An 8,112-nucleotide genomic window follows, 5' to 3' on the forward strand; every position below is an offset into this window, starting at 1 on the left:
ATCTGAGACAAAATCCTACCTTTACGACTTTCGGTATTCACAAAGGGCATATAGGAGTAGGAAAGTTAGGTTAGGATTTTGTCTAAGATGACTTTTGTGAATCGGGCCCCTAATCTTTGGGTGGATAATGCTTTATTAAGCCTATGTAGATAAATAGAATATCGCCTGCATCGTCACTTACCTTGTATTCATTTTTTTGTTGCTGCTTTGCAGGGAAAATCATATTGCTCTTGAAATAGTAGATTCTGCATTGTTTATGTTATAGAGCTAACTGGCTTATTGTTGGTTATAACGCTTTAAAATTCTTATGTATGTGTACATTAACTCATATCGTACCTTTGGATTTGTAAAAATTCAAATTTGCACAGGTTGGGAAATCTTCTTAAGGCATCCAACTAATGTTCTATTGACTCAGAAAGTAAATGCAGTATTTCCTAAGTGTCAATATTTGTTGTTAGGGTAAACTGTTTTCTCATCTACTTGACTCCATTAGGAGAAAGGCCATTTTACTCCTTCCTCTGTGAGACGCAATGTGTGCAACAAGGGGCTTGCAGCCCACCCATTACTTACCATTTATTGGCTTCTGTGTCACTCTTTTTTGCTGCCTTGTAATAGGTCGCCGCCACCTCTTCTTCATCTGGAGCATGGACCAAGCATAGATTGCTTCAGCTTCAATTCTCTCCTCCGCTGACCAAGGAACTATTTTTATTGTTTAAATGTATTCTTTGTTTTGCTTCTTTCCCCTCCCACCACCCCAGGCATAACCTTAAAAGCACTATGATTCAGCCAGCACCGGTTGTGCCCTAGTACTTTTTTAACAAGTCCTGTTGCTGGTTCCCCTTCCACCTTCCTCTAGTTGTTCATGGTGCCCCTTCCCTCCCACCTCTCATAGGAAAAAAACCTTATGACGCAGCCAGGTCAAGCTGCTTTAAAGTGCTTTTGAAAACAGTTCAATTTTAACCAAGGTGCACGGCTGTTCAACATGGCTAAAAGCCATTGGCAAAGCCAATTACCCTCATATGAGAGAGAACTATTGGCTTAGCCAAAGCTTGCTTGATTGGCAGGCAATTCACACTGTGCTTTGCTTCCTTGCAGCTCTTGAAGAATTCAAAGATTGTGGCTAAATGTCAGAGTAGCTCTTATTGAATGCTGTTTGTCACTTTGGTGGCTTTATTTTATTTTCCAAGAGCCTAGGCAGTGCTGCTTGCCGAGTCTGCCTTTACATTTTACTCTTGATCTGATGTAAGTGTTCATTCACATATCTGTTTTACTGGCACAGTAGCTTTCTCTTCCATGGCTATCCATTCAGCTAAATAAGCTTTTCATTGCATGCAACCTGGGAATCATCCTCGACTCAACGCTCTCAATCACCAAGCAAGTCAACGCCGTCTCCTCCTCCTGCTTCAACACCGCATGCGCCGCAAGATCTACAGATGGACCCCGAAGAAAGACAGTCACCCAGGCCCTCATCAGCAGCAGACTCGACTGCGGAAACGCCCTCTGTGCGGGAGCCCAGTCCAAGCTCATCAATCGAATACAACGCATCCAAAACGCCTCGGCACGACTGATCCTCGATGTACCACGACACGGCCACATCACCCCCCACCTGGGAAACCTGCACTGGCTCCCGGTCAACAAGAGGATATCCTTCAAGCTCCTCATCCACACACACAAGGCACTCAACAAGACCGGCCCAGCCTACCTCAACAGACGGCTCTCCTAGTACACCCCCAACTGCCAGCTATGCTACGCCGACCTCTCACTCGCCACCGTCCCACGCATCTGAAGAACAAGCACTGGCAGGAGATCCTTCTCCCACCTCGCCGCCAAGACATGGAACACCCTCCCACTGAGCCTATGACAGACCCAAGACCTGCTGACCTTCAGGAGGATACTAAAGACCTGGCTGTTCGATCAGTAGCGGCCCCCACCTCCCCACCCAGCACCTTGAGACCCTCGCGGGTATGTAGTGCGCTTAACAAATGACTGATTGAATGATTGCAGATTAGCAGATGGTAATTTATTTGCATCCACTCAAGCTCTTGTAAGAAAACTATTTTTATGATGTCAACATGTTGTGCTATTGTGTCTCTCGGCTACATCAGAACAATGCAATGCATCCATTGGTTGGCAATTCTCACTCTAGCCCAGTGCAAGCCCACTACTTAGAATTCTGCTAGCTTGCAACAAAATTGCCGGTTGGCAAAGGGCAATGCATGTCAAGGTCGGCTTCATTCACGAGTTAAGATTAATGCATCTTATTTACATTCCATCTGAATCACATTAAAGTCAAATCATAAAATCAGAGTTGCATCACAGAAACACACATACAGTATCACCATCATTCATAACAGCAACACAAGACGCTGTAGTACAGATGCTGATTTAAAAACAAAATGTCAAACTAATCAAAAGGCAGACTTGAAAATAAGAATTAGGATCTACACACAACTCCTCAGGCAATAGGAAATGTCTGCATACCCATACTGTTTTATAATTCTGACTCCTATCCAGAATTCTGTTGTCTTAAGCATAGTTCCTCGTTTTATGAGATTTGTGAAGTTAAATGTGCATGAAACTCCGCTCAAGTGAAATGCAACAGGATGTTACTGACAATAGGATAGTCTAGCACTGATAGTTGAATAGGAGCCTCTGAAATAGGGCATGGTACTATTTTTCTTAAAGGGTTAGTACATTTGCCCAATCAAATGTTGTACTCACGTCAACCATCCTCCGGGCAGAGCAATGTCCCTTTCAATGTACTCCTGAAAGTTCCTTTTTATGATGATCTTATGAGGTCTGGTGAAAGATGCACTGTCAAGCCAGACCAGTTTCATTCCTTTTTCAGCACTTGATGTCTTTATTAATAAAAACTGGATTATCAAAAAAGTGAGAGAACTTGAAGATAAAAGATTTCAACTTAAAGAGCAAAGAAGAACTGGAGTTCTGTTTTCAAGCACTGGAGAGCATGGTGGTGGCTACAAGTCCAGAAGCATGCCACGACTGCAGCAGAAGCACCCAGCTGTAATAATACAACCCCCATTCTAGGACACACCTGTACTAAATAAACAACATCAACAGCATCAATTCTACCAGTTTCTGCACTGGGTTAATGTAAGAATAGCCTAGGACTCTAATCAAGCACATGGCACTGGCAACTAAACAGCAAATGTCACAGGCTATGAATCTAGTAAAGATGGTCCAAGACTACTTGGAGACCAAACAGCATTCTGCTTGGATCAAGATCATTGATCTACTGGCATGAAAAAAAGGAACAGTGGCCAGAACTCAGCAAGCTGGCAAAAAGTGTATAGCATGTCCAGTATCCAGTGTATCTTCAAAGCAGGTTTTCAGTGCAGCTGGTGCAGTTGTTATGGTCTGGAGCAGTCCCTGTCCTCCAAACATTGAGAGAGAGACAATGATCAAAATGAATACATATTTTATCCCCAAAAATGATAAGGTACCAGAAGACGCAAAAGTGTTTCCAGAAGACTAAGCCCTGTTCTCAAAAGAGAGAATGCCATAATGCAGATGCACCATTTTTATAAAGTAACTTTTTTTACTTCTATTATAACTATTTTTGAACTGGTTGTGTCCTCCTTGTTGTGTATTTCTAGCCTGGGTTACTAATAACTAACTTGTGAGTCTATGTGCTGCTAGTGACTGCTTAACTTGTTTATTATAACTGTCATCTCCCTTCCATGACAGATGTGCCTTGCTCATGGTGTTTCTGTATTCTGTGTCTGTCTATGAACTTTTCTCTAATTTGCCCTACGCAAACACTGATTGAACCTAACCCTCTTCCTACCAGTTGTGAGCTCTATTGCTCTATAATCTATTTCCACCATGAACAGACCACGCATTTGGCATGTTTAGTAAGCAACGATAAACTGTTACAAGAGGAGGGTAAAGATTTGAAAAGTCACCCACCTCCTCTTGGCCACAGGACATCATGGTGCATAAAATACATTATATTAATACTCAATGGTAGACCGGGGCTAGGGAGTGTGTAATTTGTCTCTCAGTCCATACCCCACAGAGGATCTAGCTTGCAAAATAACCTGCTCCAGACTTGTGTGTGAGTTTTTTTAAATCATCCATACTGCTTGATTTAGTGAATGACTCCGTACACTGTGTTGATTTATGCTGGTCTCTGTCTTGGATTTTCCACTAACAATCTTCTTTTAGTTTCATGTTGCAGTATCCCTTTCCTGGATTATCTGCTCCGCTTACAATAATGAACCTTGTGTTTGCTGTGCTGTGCTGCCTTCCTGATTTCGACCGGTTTGGGCCGCCAGCAGTTACTCCCTTTGCCAACACACCCAAAAAAACTGCCGCTCGCAGGTATTGGGGTAGATGGTGAAAAATAAATTGCTGCTCAGGTAAGACCTGGAAGGAAGGAGTAGTTGAGTAGGAGGTTGGAGGCAGTGTAATGTGACATCTATTCCAGGGATTGTAAGTATTACTTAGTGGTGACTGCAGAGGGAAGGGCATTACACAGCTAATACTGATGAGAGGGAGCTCCAGTAACAACACATCACAAAGGGGGGTGCATAGGGTGGATATGGTTAGTTTGTGAATACAGATACTGATTACAGGAGGGTGAACGGAGAACCACACTGCGGGTAGCCTTGCAAAGGATCTCTGGTAAAGATTGGAGAGACGGCGATGAACCAATGGGCATTGTCTTTGTTTTTTATGATGGACCAGGGTCGGGCTCAGTGTCTGTTGGTAGGTAGGTGGATCGTCATGGTTTCCTAGACATAAATACATAGTAAACAGTATGAATGGGACAATGGGTGTATAACAATTTTTTTATTGATTTATATGTTTTTTAGATCCTGTCATCCACACCGCTCACAACAATCCCACTCCCCTCACGTAACCATTAAACAAACTCAAGACGTACCTACCCCTTCCCCAACTATTACCACTCACAATAGAACCACCCCATCCTAAAACCTACGCAAATCCACAACTTAACCTAGCTATTCCTAAACTTTTCCCACTCCCACCACCCTCAACAGATCCACCTCCTGCCCAAAGAATAAACAGACCCAAAACTAGAAACCCTTCTCCAGTTGTTTACACCTGCGAAAGTCCCACCCAACCCACAGCAAAAATACCACTCCAATGTGTCTATGCTCTCCATCAAATGCCTTTGCCCTGGTCTGGGAGGTTGAAAGAGCTGTTACCACTTTCTTCACCTCCGCCAAATCCCCCATCTGACAGAAGGCCGCCACTATTGTCTCTAATTCTGATTGTCGCAGTGAAGCAGCTATCTGTCCTCTGGGGAGTCTTTCTCCGAGTCCCAGCCTCCTGTGGGAACAACAGTATTTGCTAAAGGTAGAAGAAAACATATGATAATTGCAGTACCTGGTGCAAGCACATTTTTAAATTGCTAGACAGTCATGGGGAGGCTCAGATTCTCTAGAGCCACAGCAATTATATGACTCTGCAGCCCTTGAATTTTCTTTTAGCCATAATTAATATTTGCAGTTCTTGACATGAATTAAACCGCGCCCACCTGTATATTATTAGTTGTTACCCCAAATGAGAAACATCCTTTACAACGCGGTGTTTACACCGTGCGACCTTTCCGACGCAGCCATTACAACGCAAGTCGTTACTACAACTTGTGCTGGAGAGCGCTCTTGCTTAAGGAATAGTTGGATTTTCTATTCCAACACCTTCCCTACTGTTACGTGGGCTGGAGTTGGAATAGAAAATTAAATGAATCCACAATCCAGCGCCCTCCAACGCAATTCGTTGTAACGACTTGCGTTGTAATGGCTGCGTCTTAATGTACCGCAATCAAAATGATCGCGTTGTACTGACGTACATCCCCTCAAATGGATGAAAAGTTTAAATAAATTAATTTATGAGCTCACACTCGTACCATGCAAAAACCATAACAGAACTGCTAGGCAATATATATTGCAACAGAAAAAAATGATTCATTAAATTTCTGCTGCACAATATATTTGACTATATGATGCAACATTAAAGAAGCTAACTCGGTGGCATGATTTTTGTACAACTATTGGAACATACCAACAACAACAACATCATTATTATCATAAATATTACTTTTATTATAGCAGCACTGCTCTTTCCCTACCCAAACAACTCCCACCCCTGAACCTTAGCCCACACCACACCCTCCTTCCTAGTTCGTTATCAGTACAACAAATACTGTTCCAGGGTAAGGGAGGGAGTGAGTGTTGGCCTGAGATTGGCAAAAACAAAAAGGTATTGATTTAAAGAGAGAAAATACAGAAATCCAAAAATATACCGGACAGGCTCACGCCCATTTGGCACCCCCAGGAAAGGGAGCCCCAGAACCACTGCTTGCCACTGCCATCACTTAGGGAGACGGAGAGTGACAAAACAAAAAATACACAGACAGGTAGGGGAAAAGAAAAAAAAAAGCAAGCAGGCATAGAAAGGTGACAAGTGAAATGAAAGTACAAACAATAGTAGAAGAGGGCAAAAAGGGGTCAATCTGGACTGGAGGAGCAGGGAAACAGGAAGGCAGGAGAAGGCGGAAGTCCTAAATGTTATTCCCTATTAAAAAAAAAAGCCACTCGCTTGATTGCATCATGCGTGCTTTTATGCTATTTCTTAGCTTGAAATGTGTGCTGTATTAATTAAATCCTCACCCCGCCCCCCAGTCAGTCAGGTTTAGAGGCAATCACAAAGAGACAGGGAAATATAATTACTAGAACGGTGAGGCACCGACAGAGGAACTGAGAGACACAAACACACGAACATGGAGACCAATGCATGAGGACTGAGACCCAAGGACAATCTCCTTTGCAATGACTCAGAATGGGATTCTATTCCTTCCCACTGCAACCTGAGGCAATGTAATAGAAGTACAGACTTTAAATACAGCAGTAAGCACTTAGGGCCAAATGTATCAAGCTAATTAGCTTTCGCAAAGGCCGAAATTCTGCGAATTTCGGCCTTTGCGAATGCTAATTTGACAAATGGTATGTATCAAACATGTTTGATGCAAAATAAGGAATAGCAAAATTTGCAATTCCTTATTTTGCGATTGCACTTAAGGAATCGCAAATTTTGCGATTCCTTAAACGCAATGTATCAAACAAAAAATATTCAAAATATGCCATTAAGGATTCGCAAATTACCACCAACTTCTAGTTAGTGGTAATATGCAAATTCTTTTCAAAAAGCTTTTTACCAAAAAACAAAAGGTGCCATCTGACGCCCATGCATGCCCTTAGGGCATGTATGTGCGCCATATGCCCCCAAATGTCTTTTTCAGGGGTGCAGCAGGGTGTTCTTGAGACACCCCTGCATCCTTGAAGAAATTCCTAATTTGCGATTAGCTAATTGCTAATCTCAAATTGCACCTTCATTCATATGGGCCTCCTGGCCCATGGGTAATTTGCGATTAGCAATTTGCTAATCGCAAATTAGGAATAGTAAAGGATCGCTATTTAATAGTGATTTTGGGCCATATGTATCATACTACCGTTTAGCGAATTCCAAATAGCGAATTTTAAGGAATCGCTATTTGGAATTCGCAAAACGGTATGTATGTACAAAATCACTATTAAATAGCGATTCTTTACCATTCCTAATTTGCGATTAGCAAATTGCTAATCGCAAATTACCCATTCATTTCCATGGGCCAGGAGGCCCATAGGAATGAAGGTGCAATTTGCGATTAGCAATTAGCTAATCGCAAATTAGGAATTTCTTCAAGGGTGCAGGGGTGTCTCAAGAACACCCTGCTGCACCCCTGAAAAAGACATTTGGGGGCATATGGCGCACATACATGCCCTAAGGGCATGTATGGGCGTCATATGGCACCTTTTGCTTTTTGGAAAGAAGCTTTTTGAAAAGAATTCGCAAATTACCACCAACTAGAAGTTGGTGGTAATTTGCGAATCCTTAATGGCATATTTTGAATATTTTTTGTTTGATACATTGCATTTAAGGAATCGCAAAATTTGCGATTCCTTAAGTGCAATCGCAAAATAAGGAATTGCAAATTTTGCTATTCCTTATTTTGCATCAAACATGTTTGATACATACCATTTGTCAAATTAGCATTTGCAAAAGCCGAAATTCGCAGAATTT

The sequence above is a fragment of the Lissotriton vulgaris genome, chromosome 7, assembly GCF_964263255.1.
Source record: "Lissotriton vulgaris chromosome 7, aLisVul1.2, whole genome shotgun sequence".
In the NCBI taxonomy this organism is placed as follows: Eukaryota; Metazoa; Chordata; class Amphibia; order Caudata; family Salamandridae; genus Lissotriton; species Lissotriton vulgaris.